The 12,826-nt window shown below is 41.2% G+C and overlaps 1 long non-coding RNA gene across 1 annotated transcript; it reads left to right on the top strand.

Moving 5' to 3' along the window:
* Positions 1-2,245: 2,245 nt before the first annotated feature.
* Positions 2,246-5,595, top strand: LOC134299910 (uncharacterized). Its single transcript, XR_010007164.1, has 2 exons — positions 2,246-3,436; positions 5,317-5,595. It is a non-coding gene; the product is annotated as an uncharacterized LOC134299910 (long non-coding RNA).
* Positions 5,596-12,826: the final 7,231 nt, after the last annotated feature.

The following is a 12,826-nucleotide window of genomic DNA, read 5'->3' as shown; positions in this document are numbered from 1 at the left end:
GTTTTTGCCTTGTAACTGTGGACATATATCTTTACTTGTGATGTGGTTTATTTCGTGTCAAAAGCATTGCACGACAAATACATTTCAAAATGATGGGGGGAAAAAGGAAATCACAAGCAACTAAATAGTTTTGGACCAAAAGCGGGCAACAGCAACCGCATTGTCCGTAGCTTTAAACAACTCCTCCTCCGTGCATGAGGCAGGGCATTGTGGGCAAGCATACATATGCGAAGTTGTTTGTTCTGCTCTACAGTCACACAAGGTGGAGGATTCCTCCAGGTAGTGCCATCTTGCCAGATTGTCTTTTGATCTGCCCACTCTGCTTCTCAGTCTGTTTAGGAACTTCCAAGTTGCCCATTCTTTGTTTGCCCCTGGAGGAAGACCCTCATGGGGGGCCATCCAGTTGGAATTGCCAGGTTTATCTGCCCAGAGAGACACCCTTGCTGCTGCTGGAGGAACATCAAGAGGAGTGGTGGTTCTCATGAAGCCCTTCCTTGATTTGAGTCTGGTGGGAGGAGGCTGATAGTCATGCAGCGGGTGGCTTTCACAATGTTCGACCTTTTTTCTCTCGCAGTTAGCAGCGACTTCCCGTCGCACGTCAGGAAGGGCAATGCCAGCTAACTTGTAGAGTTTATCAACAGGTGTAGGTTTAAGGCATCCTGTGATGATTCTGCATGTTTCATTCAGTGCTATGTCCACCTGCTTTGCATGGGCAGACTTGTGCCAGACAGGATAGGCATACTCTGCAGTTGAGTAAGACAAGGCCAGGGCTGATGTTCGTATTACTTGTGGGTCTGCACCCCATGTGCTGCCAGTCAGTTTCCGCAGGATGTTGTTGCGTGCAGCTACTTTGTGCTTGGTGTTCATGCAGTGTTTCCTATATGTTAGTGTTCGATCTAAGGTGACACCAAGGTATTTAGGATGGAAACAGTGTTCGAGCTCTTGGCCTTCCCAAGTAACTTTCAGTTTCCTGTTGGCTTCACGGTTACATAGGTGGAAAGCACACACTTGTGTCTTGGAAGGGTTAGGCTTCAGGTGGTTCTCTTTGTAGTAGCTGGAGAGATCTTTCAAGGCATTAGTGAGTTGCTTTTCAACTGTTTCAAAATCTTTCGCTTGTGTTGTAAGGCCAAGGTCATCAGCATATATAAAGCTCTTTGTGAGTGGAGGTTGTGGCTGATTGTTCGTGAAGATATTAAATAAGGTCGGTGCAAGAACGCTGCCTTGGGGTAAACCATTCTTTTGCCTCCTCCATCTGCTTTTCTGGCCCTGAAACTCCACATAGAAGCTGCGGTTTTCTAGGAGGGTCTGGACAGTTTTTGTAAAGTCAAAGTCCCGGCTGATATGGTAGACTTTATGCAGCATTTTTCTATGTTGCACCATGTCATAGGCTGCCGTAAGGTCCACAAAAACTGTTCCCGTAATGTATCCTTTCTCATAGCCTTCCTCGATATGCTCAGTCAGATGAAGAATTTGACCTGTACAGTTTTTCCCTGGTCTGAAACCTGCTTGTTGTGCAATAAGCTTGGGTTCGATAACAGGTCCTAGTCGATTTAATAGCATCCTCTCATAGACTTTATATAGATGACATAAGAGGGAGATTGGTCGGTAGTTCCTGGCATTGGAGGCATCTTTACCAGGTTTTAAGATGGCAATTATCTTAGTTTTCCTCCATGCTCTGGGAATCTGTTTGTGTGCCAGGCATTGATTGTAGAATTTCAAAAGCCAGTTTTCAGCTTTGGGGCCCAAGTGTTTGATTTGCTCCATCATCAGGTCATCTAGGCCAGGTGCTTTACCAGTCTTACATCGCTTGATGGCTTCTCTGAGTTCTTTCAGGTTTAGAGGAGAAGACAAGTGGTGGGTTTCAAGTTCTGGCACCCTGTTGATTTTCATCTTTATTCTGCTGCAATTGATTTTCCCATTCTGAATTAGCTGGTGAGCTATCTGATCTGGTGTCACGTTCGCGTGTCCATGGTTGACCAGAGGGTCACTATCCACTATAGTCACTATTGCGTCTCAGCAATTGCCAGGCTTTTTGGCTACTCTTGGACATGTCCAGGTTCTCAAGCAGCTCTATCCAGTGGTCTTTCTTAGCATTAGCTAAGGATGTAGATAGTTTTTGGCCTGCTGCTATAGTCCCATCACTGTATGGATTCTCTTGAAATAATCTGAGAGATTCTTGTAGCTGATTTAGTGATTCTTCGTTTAGGCCTGGTAGGTAGCTTGTGCGACAGCCTCTAGGGATTGAGAGCCTCGAGGATCTTTTCACAGCTTGTGGTGTGCTGGATTCAAATTGACAAACATTATCACTGATGAGAACCTTCAGAATTCTGCTGTTGTGGCCCCAGTACCCCTAAATCAGGTTTAGCACTGATAACTACATCACCTCCTGACAACATAAAATAATATGTATAAGACTGGGATTTGCAATACATTGTCATCCATATTTATTGTGATGGAAGCTACAGAGAGATGAATGAGCTCACAGGAAACTTGAAAAGTGTTACTGCACAATGCAAAGTAACATGGTTATGAAAATACAAAATGGAACATTCAGGTGATAAGGAGTTCAATTTCAAAATGGTATAGTTCTTCCATTTAAAATAAATAAATAAAAAGGGCTGTGTCATTTGAAGTGCAATGCACGGGTAGAGAGAAGTGTTTATGGGGTGGTGCAGTGTGTAGACAGTGTGATCTGTGTTACTAGAGAACTATTGGGTTGGGGGGGGGGGTTGTGCTACTACTGAAATCCATGTAAGCCCAGTGAACTTTTTCAGGAAAAGTAGGCTACAGTACACTAAACATATGGTCTACAGCTTGGGGACAGGGAAGTGAAGTAAAGAAAGGTTACAGCCATAACACATCACACCACCATGTAGATTCACCCAGTATCATAACAGAAGAATTACATATAACATCAATGGCAACGTAGGAATAGTGCACTACTTGGAGCCAATTCATATTTTCTCCAGTGAATTAAAAGGTATGGCCAAATAACAAGGGGAAACCTGAAATGCAAATTGTATGCAACACTAAACAGTTACACGTCATCCTCATGTGATGATATCCTCAGTCTCTATTTTTAGAATCTGAATCCTGAAGGAGTTCTAAGTTGTTACATTTCTTCTAAGGTGCTAAAAAAGTATATTCTAGAACATGACCTTGGTTTCTACAAATCTTTCACTCTGCCGTCACTAAATGGCCAGATTGTATTAAATGTTTCAGAAATAAAAACAACATGTAGCACAAAAATAGCGCAGGACAAAAATATGTGTTCTGGGAAGTATGCTGATGGTTTTTAAAAAAACTTATTTCAGAAATACATTGCTAGATTCTACAATTTGTAAGGAACTTACCCATTTGTCTTGGCGTGGGCAAGAAAAGCTACACTCATCTTGAATCCACCCTGGCTGCCTCTTACAGGGTTTGCTGACTTCTGGTAAGCAAAATGAATTTTCTTGCTTTATTCCTAGTTTTCCCTGCTTTTAGCAAAGTGGGGTATACTCCAGAGCTTGCTGAAAACCTCAGAGTATTTTGGGACTGAATGACAGTCAGGGCAATTGGATCAGATCTGATTCAACCTGATCCGCTGTCCAGATGAGCACCACACCATTATCATGTCCCTGTGTTGAATAGTTAGGCCAGTGGTTCTCAACCTGTAGAACCCCAGATGTTTTGGCCCTCAGCTCCCAGAAATCCTAACAGCTGGTAAACTGGCTGGAATTTCTGGGAGTTGTAGGCTAAAACACCTGGTGACCCACAGGTTGAGAACCACTGAGATAGGCAAAGGGGAAGGCTCTTCCAGTGTTGCTTTCACTGCTTTCAGTTGGCTTCAGAACTCCATCTGAGCTCCTAGCCATTGTGGGCACCTCTATTGTCAGAATGGGCCTCTTGCATGACCAGCAGGAAATAAATGCTCCCAACCAGTCCCAGAGTTAGCAGCCAGTGTAGACCTGCCCACATTGATTTTATGAACTCCCAGTGCCTTAGAGGTTTGTTAGAGATGTGATACTTTTCTACCAAGAAGTAGATAATAGCATACTTAGTTCTCTAGACCCTACTGCATGTCATCTTCACTACAGTATTAAGAGGTTGATTAGACCGTGAGGTAGTGACCAGTCCATACACAGCATGGGCCACCAATGGCTAGGAGTCAGGACGGTTATTTATCTTCTACAGTATCATATGCTGTCTCCCTCTATAGGTAAGTTGCTGTTGCCATCATGCCCTGCCCTGCAGATGTTGGCAGCTGGTTGGCTCCATGTGAGCCAAATATTTTTATCCAACATGACTATCCTTATATTTTAGTAACCCTCAAAGCTCAGATCTTTTCAGCAGTAATGCAACATTTTAGGTACTCAAGGGTTTTAGGTGTGGAAAAGGACATGAATACAATACATAGACTAAGTCCCAACTAAAGCAAATCTACTGAGGAGCCCCGGTGGCGAAGTGCGTTAAAGCACTGAGCTGGAGACTGAAAGGTCCCAGGTTCAAACCCCGGGAGCGGTGGGAGCGGCCGCTGTTAGCTCCAGCTCCTGCCAACCTAGCAGTTCGAAAACATGCCAATGTGAGTAGATCAATAGGTACCGCTCCGGTGGGAAGGTAACGGCGCTCCTTGCAGTCATGCCGGCCACATGACCTTGGAGGTGTCTATGGACAACGCTGGCTCTTCGGCTTAGAAATGGAGATGAGCACAAACCCCCAGAATCAGACATGACTGGACTTAACATCAGGGGAAACCTTAACCTTTACCTTTACTGAATCAATGGGATTTGCCTACTTGTATCATTCATTCAGTGGATGTACTGTTGTTGGAACGAACCATCAGGATATAGATAGTTAACACAAAAATAGGGTGGTAGGTAGGCAGGTATTCAAGTGAGGCTTTTGTTGTGCAATGACCTTTCCTTGTTCACAGTATTTCACTAGGTATACAAATGGCAGTGCTTTCCCTTTCCACCCTTTGCCATTCTCTCAGCACTTCTTTGTCTTTTTGTTGCCATAAAACATTAACCAAAGGAGAGACAGAAGAACTCTGTAATGCCTTTTTTATGGGTAACACTAGTAGGAGGCATTTTGGAAATATCCTTTGAATTGCAGATTACAAAGCTCCTATATGTCTGTTTAAATATGTCATGTTGGAAGAAATGCTTATATCTAGTATGGTTCTCCTCCCTGGCACTCACAAATACATACATTCAAACCCCAACTTGGCTCTATTTGTAACTTGGCTTTGTTAGGCTTGTGAATCATAAAATTTCAAGACACGTGTGCATTTTCTCTATTGCTGGGCTTATAATTTAATTTCTTTGTTTTCAGACTCTGCCATCTGCTGTTGAAATGACAAAAGCACACACACACTGTGATACATCAGGATATTAAATGTTATGCCAGGACAATGGATTCCTTCAGAAGAACAGATCAGAATGGCAAGAATAGGATGGAGCAGTGATTCTGCTCCATCCTCAGAAAAATTTGGCTCATATTTTATTGCAAGACAATCCTACTGCAATCCAAATATTGTCTACTTACTAAAAGATCTTAGTTGCTCACTGTCACCTGATACAAGGAGGAAAACTGCAATTAAAAAGTGTTCAATATTATCAGTTCATTCTGCCTTCCTTATCAATACAGCCTGAGCTGTCAAGAAGAAGTTTATAATGATGTTTGAGTGAAGTCCCCAAGACATACCATAATCCATATTTAATGATGTTTGAGTGAAGTCCCCAAGACATACCATAATCCATATTTAATGAGGCAAAAACATAAATGAGAAGTCTTTTTTTCTTGTATAATAACTCTTTTGTGTGGGTCAGTATATATTATCGGGGTGCAGAATTCATTTCTGTCTCTTGTTGTGTCTAAGATCGCTATTCAAACCACTCAGCTTAATCGTTTCAATATAAGGGAGAAAAACGTTTATTGATTATACTAAATTATATGTATCTCTGGATTCAGAATTATATGAACTCTGTGCTGTTTGGATGCTGTAATGGACTAGATAAGAGACAATGAATTGACATTAAATCCTGGGAAAATAAAGGCTCCACTGATTTTTAGGTCCCATGCATGGGAATTTGGTACTTTACCTACTGTGGATACTTTTTAAGTAACTCATATATATTTTGAAAGTACTTCTAAATTCACTTATGTTACCTGAGTGCAAAATTAGCTTCAACATCTTGGAGTGCTTTTGACCAATGCTCATACAACAATTCTTGAACAATACAACAATGTTCAAGCAATTCTTGAACAGAAAAAACTAAGGACTTAGAATAACAAAATTGGAAGAGACCACATTAATCATCCAGTCCAACCCACTGCCATTGCTTGAAAAGCACAAGCAAAGTACCCCTGATAGATGGCCATCCAGCCTCTGTTTAAAAGCCTCCAAAGAATGATCATCCACAAACTCTGAGGCAGAGAGTTCCACTGTTGAACGGCAAGGAAGTTGTTCCTAATGTTCAGGTGGAATCTTTTTTCCTGTAATTTGATCCCATTGCTCTAAGTTTTGCCACTTCATCACACATAGGCTGGGAAGCATGCTAGCACGCTGCTAGGATGCTTCCTGGACAAAGCCTGCCAGACACCATCACACAATGTAAGGCAACTTCCAGCGGGGCTCCATAGAGAAGCCTGCTAGGATGCTTCCCTGAAAACATGGGAGGCTTCCCATGTTCTCATAGGGGAAAACGTGTGAAGCCGGGTAGTAACGCTTCCCCCATGGGATAAGGTAAGGAGTGCAGCGGGTGATGCGGGGCATGTGGCAATGGTTCACCCCTCGCTGCTCCCGGATTCAGACCTCAATGTGATGAGGTCCCTAGTCTCCAGGGCAGCAGAAAACAAGCCTTCTCCCTCTTTCTTATAACATCCTTTCAAATATTTGAACATGCCTATCATATCTCAACCCACTCTTCTAAAAGCTAAACATGCACAGCTCTTTAAGCAGCTCCTCATAGGTATGGTTTCCAGATATTTGATCATCTTAGGCACGCCCCCCCCCCCCAAAAAAAAACATGATCCAGCTTGCCAATATCCCTCTTGAATTGTAGTGCTCAGAATTTGACTCAGTGTTATTCCAGGTGAGGTTTGGCCAAGGCAGAATAGAGGGACACCATGACTTCCCTCGATCTAGACACTTTACTTCTTTTGATGGAGCCCAAAATCCCACTGACTTTTTTAGTTGTTGCATCACAACAACATATTCAACCTGTTGTCTACTCAGCTTTTTCAAGGACTTGGAAAAGTCCTGGAATACAGTTCCCATGAACCTTCAGCCAACATGACTACTGGCTATGCTTTTTGAAGGATTCTGGAAGTTCAAATGCCCAAAGTCAACACCATAAATAAAGCTCTGGTTCTTATATTAGTTTCCTTATCTTTTAAACAATTTAACCTTTCATGTGCATGCAATATGTAAGAGATGAAAGCAGTTTTTTCAGTATGGGCGGGGGGGAGGACAAAGAAATAACCTGAAGTTGAGTAGATAATTGAAGTAGGTAATGAAATACAAGGCATTTCATACTGAATGTTTAAACATCAAATGTTCAGCAGCTAATAAGCTAGGCATGTTCAGATGTTACTGAAAATCAGCACATCTCTGGATAGGAGTGAGAGAAAAGGCCAGAGGTTTACTGCCTCCAGTATCCAGGTGTGTCTCTACATCAAAGCACCTGCTAATCTAGAGTGTAAATATCTGCGGATAAAGGTCATGTATCAAATTTTAAACGGTAATTCCCTCCCTCTCCCAATTTAGGTAGCTGACACCCTCACACTAATCAAACAAAACTTCCCAGAAGACATCACAGCCCTGTTTCACCATTGCCTCACCACTAGCTACTTTCAGTGGGACACTGGATTCTATGAACAGAAGGATGGAGTGGCCATGGGGAGCCCTCTCAGCCCAGTAGTAGCAAATTTCTATATGGAATACTTTGAAAAACAGGCCCTAGAAACAGCACCAAAAAAGCCAACTGTTTGGTTCAGATACGTAGATGACACCTTCACAATTTGGAGCCATGGAGAGGAAGAACTCAGCAAGTTCCTGGACCATCTTAACAGCATCCACCCAAACATCCAATTCACCATGGAAAAAGAAAAGGAAGGAAAACTGCCATTTCTAGATGTTCTGGTCATCCGCAAACCCAATCAACAATTGGGCCACACAGTTTACAGAAAACCTACACATACAGATAGATACCTTCATAAAAACTCCAACCATCACCCAAGTCAAAAAAGGAGCACAATCAAAGCCCTGACAGACCGTGCACAAAGAATCTGCGAACCTCACCTCCTCCAAGGTGAACTCAACCACCTAAACTGGGCTCTACAGGCCAATGGATACTCCACCACAGACATCAGAAGAGCTGCAAGGCCAAGAACAAGCCATGAGAGTCAAGACAAAGATCCACCCAGAGGAAAGGTGTTCTTACCATACATCAAGGGAACTACTGACCGCATAGGGAAGCTGATGAAGAAGCACAACCTACAAACTATCTACAGACCCACGAAGAAAATCCAACAAATGCTACGGTCAGCGAAGGACAAGAGGGATCCTCTCTCTTCTGCAGGAGTCTACCGGATACCATGCAGCTGTGGACAAGTCTACATAGGGACCACCAAACGCAGCGCCCAAACAAGAGTCAAAGAACATGAAAGGCACTGCAGACTAATTCAACCAGAGAAATCAGCCATAGCAGAGCATTTGATGAACCAGCCTGGACACAGAATACTATTTGAGAACACAAAAATGCTGGACCATTCTAACAACTATCATGTCAGACTACACAGAGAAGCCATTGAAATCCACAAGCATGTGGACAACTTCAACAGAAAGGAAGAAACCATGAAAATGAACAAAATCTGGCTACCAGTATTACAAAACTCCAAAATCAAAACAGTAGATGGGAACCAACACAATGAGGACTTGACTGAACAAAGGATGCCCCCAGGCAAGGGACAAAACATTTCCAGTGCCAATTAGGGTGATTAACTGAAACATTAATGCTGGCTCCCAGTGACAAAGAACTCTTGCCACACCTTGGACTCCACACAGATATATATTCTTTCCTTTCCTGACTTAGTTTATCCATACCTCACAACCTCTGAGGATGCCTGCCATAGATGTGGGCGAAACGTCAGGAGAGAATGCTTCTGGAACATGGCCACACAGCCCGAAAGACATACAACAACCCAATTTAGGAATTGTTTGCAAATTGGCATTTCTCAAATGGATATTCTTAGGGTGTTTATCAAAGAAATGTTGCTGCTGCTTCTGACAAAAACCATAGGGCTAATAATCACATTCACAAAAATACACACAGTATAGATCTCCTCTACTACATAAAATCATACAGTTGTAAGAGACCACAGGGGCCATCCAGACCAAGCCCATTTCTGCTATGCAGGAAAAGCACAACCAAAGCACCACCAACAGCTGGCCACCCAGAAAACTTCCAGAGAAGGAGCCTCCACCACACTCAGGAATTATATCCCATTATTGAACAACTCCTTTCATCAGGGAGGTGTTCCTAATGTTAGATGCAATCTCATTTCCCACAGGTGGAATCCATTGCTTTGTATCTCAGTCTCTGGAGTAGCAGAAAACAAGCTGGCTCCCTCTTCAATATGACATTCTTACAAATACTTAAAACATGGCTATCGTGTTCCCACTTAACCTCCTCCGGGATAAATATACCCAGCTATCTAAGCCTCCCCTCATGGGGCTTTGTTTCCAGACATTTAACAATTTTGGTTGCTCTCCTCTCAACATGCTCCAGAGTGTCGCTATCTTTCTTGAATTGTTATCACAACAACATTTAAAAAAAAAAAAACAACCTTGCTTTCAGAAAGATAGTATTTGAGTGTTTATTTATTGTACTAATAAACACAGATGTCTATTCTGAACAATGTGACAAGATATATAAAGCACAATAAAGGTTCAAAACATATGATGAACACAATATGTATATTAGAGCATCATATACATATTACAGTGACTAAATCGATGCCCAGTCCTATGGTATCATATGAGATAAACAATACAAAAGTATCCAACTAAATACTATAAATCAAGCATAAAGGTATAAGTCTTTGCAGTCATAGAAGGATTTCCTATGGACTCAATTGGCTTAAACATGGATTAGAGTCAAACCGACTCGGTATCTCTGCAGTCCTGGAAGGATTCCTCAGGACTCCACTGACTTAAACACAGGTTTAGAATAAAATAGTCTAGGTAAACAAACAAATGAAGTAAAAGTCTTATAGGTGTTTTAACTCCTGTGTTGATGGTATCAACGATGTGAGGTATCTCCAAAATTACACTATAACAGAAGTAAATTCAGTTTATCCCATATAATACCATAGGACTGGGCACTGATTTAGTGAATGTAATATGCATATGATGCTCTAATATACATATTGTGTACATCATATGTTTTGAACCTTTATTGTGCTTTATTTATTTATCGTGTCAGAAGCGAATAGAGGGTACAAGTTATAATGTATTTGAAAACACAAACAAAGTTTTTAAAAACTTGGCATTATACTAAATGTCCTTTGCCAGTAGCTGGCCACTTGGATTGCCTCTGGTGTTGCTCTAAGAAGATCCTCCATTGTGCATGTAGCAGGGCTCAGGCTGCATTGCAGTAAGTGGTCTGTGGTTGCTCTTCTCCACACTCGCATGCAAGCATTTGAGTGAAACAATCCAAGTTCATCCTTAAAGTTTATTTTTAATATACATAGAAGGAGTTCCTAAGAAGAGACTTGCACTAACTTAGGTGACTACAGCCGGACCTTAATATGTGGGTTTAAGTTTTGTGGATTTGATTAATATGGTTGACCCTACAATCACACTAGAGAAACAAGAGATACCTAGAAAGGAGTTCTCTCAACTTTTACCTCTGTAAAAGTGGAGAACCTACAACTGCAGGACTCAAAAAATAATGTTCTGTGGGGTTATATGTGAAGTAATCAAGGATATTTTAAACCCATATATAAACTCAGACATATGATCATATAGATGTTCTGGCATTTTTACTCTTCCAGCATGAAAGTATTGGAGACTACAGCAAGGAAGAAATGGAGAATTAAGCATTTCAGTGCTTATCCAATTCAGGCCCAGCTATCTGAAACCAAGGGGAATAACCTTCTTCTCGAAAGGATGTTCAGGCTGGCCACCAAGTTGCTCCTGACACGAAAAAAACAAAACAAAACTCCAGTTACTCCTGATATGAAAAAAAAAAACCAAGGGAAGGGGATGCAATGTGTTAACTGAGGATATCTCTCCCACACAATGGTGATTCCCCTCCTGTCTTACTTTTGCATTTGTCCCAACAATAAGGGTGTGTGTGTTTCTTGAATATATTCTGCATGGAACATTCATAGCTGTAGGGTCCAAAGTAGATATGACACCCACACCCATGTCTCTATCTCTAACTTTCTTTTTAAAAGCAACAACCAGCTTTTTTAAAATTGTGGCTGAATATTCGGTCTTAGAGGCCCATTTTAAATGAAGGATTTGTTTAAAGGAAAGGATGGAAATGACATTTCGCTTAAATTTAAACATGAATCCTCCTATGGCTGCCTTTGGATTGAGGAATTCTGGGAGCAAAGTTACTTATGACGATATGTAACATCTTGTTTCAGCATGATAGATCATGCCAAAGTTACATGCAGTGGTATGTGGCATCTAGTTTGAACATGATTAAGTTATGGAAAATAACACACAATGGTGGATAAGATGTAATTTCAGCCAAACAGTTCAAAAACAAGACAAAGTAAGAAAACCAAAACAAATACATACACTATATGTTTTTCTTTCAGTATTAAGCCAGCAATGCTTTCTATAGCTTGCTGTTCTCAATGATTATACAGCTTCCCTGAAAACCTTTTCCTTTCTTCCAGGTTTTCTTTTAATTGCTACAGTTATCACTTCACTGCAAACTGACTTTGACAATGACTACCCCCTTCAGCCAAACCAGTGTTCATATGTCAGAACAGGAACTGCTAATTAACACAGTGTGCTTCCATTTTAGTCCCCCTTTCCCTATGTGGAAATTGGCATTGTGCTCTTGCGAATATGATAATTTGGTGCAGAACCCGAGGGCCCAGAAATTGCTTCTTGATTGACTTTCATTCAAATCAAGTCCTACGAGGAATTGTTGAAAAACTTGGGTATTCTTAGGCTGAAGAAGAGGGGACTGAAGACAGAAACACAACAATTGTCTTCAAACAACTAGAGAGATGTTATAAAGAATTCTGAACAGTCTTTTTCTTGGATTCTTCAGGAAGAAGGACCAGAAGGAGATGGTGGAAATTCAGATTCTGGCTAACTTCCCAATAGTGACAGCTATTCAACACTAGATCTAACTACCTCAGGGGGTGCTTATGTAGGTTTTTAGATAGAGGATGAGGTGCTATTTAGATAGAGGGTGACCAGATGCCATGCCTGCTGCAACTGCATTTTGGTTTTGCAAAAACTATGCTCTAGATAATCTCTATTAGCATTCTGATTTTATGATTCTACTTTCAAATACACCAATTTATGGTTTAAAATTTTCAATCAACAGCTTTTAAATTGTTACAGTATTATTTATAATTTTGAAGATTTATTCTTTTTAACAAACAGAAGCAAAGTGATAATCATAGAGTCACTGAAAAAAATTAATACAGTGTAGAAAACATCTTCCTCCTTTTCCTTTTCCTTACAGTATAATTTTCAATATTCTTTTTGTCTGAAGCTTTACTGATGTGTGTGAACCTGCATGGTGGTATGTTTTGACTTTTGGACCAGTATTCTGGGAGACCAGGGTGTAAATCTCCACTGAGG

This window comes from Anolis carolinensis, chromosome 1 (genome assembly GCF_035594765.1).
Source record: "Anolis carolinensis isolate JA03-04 chromosome 1, rAnoCar3.1.pri, whole genome shotgun sequence".
Classification (NCBI taxonomy): domain Eukaryota; kingdom Metazoa; phylum Chordata; class Lepidosauria; order Squamata; family Dactyloidae; genus Anolis; species Anolis carolinensis.
Note: the sequence above shows the minus strand (reverse complement) of the source record. Positions and strands in the feature narration are given on the sequence as shown.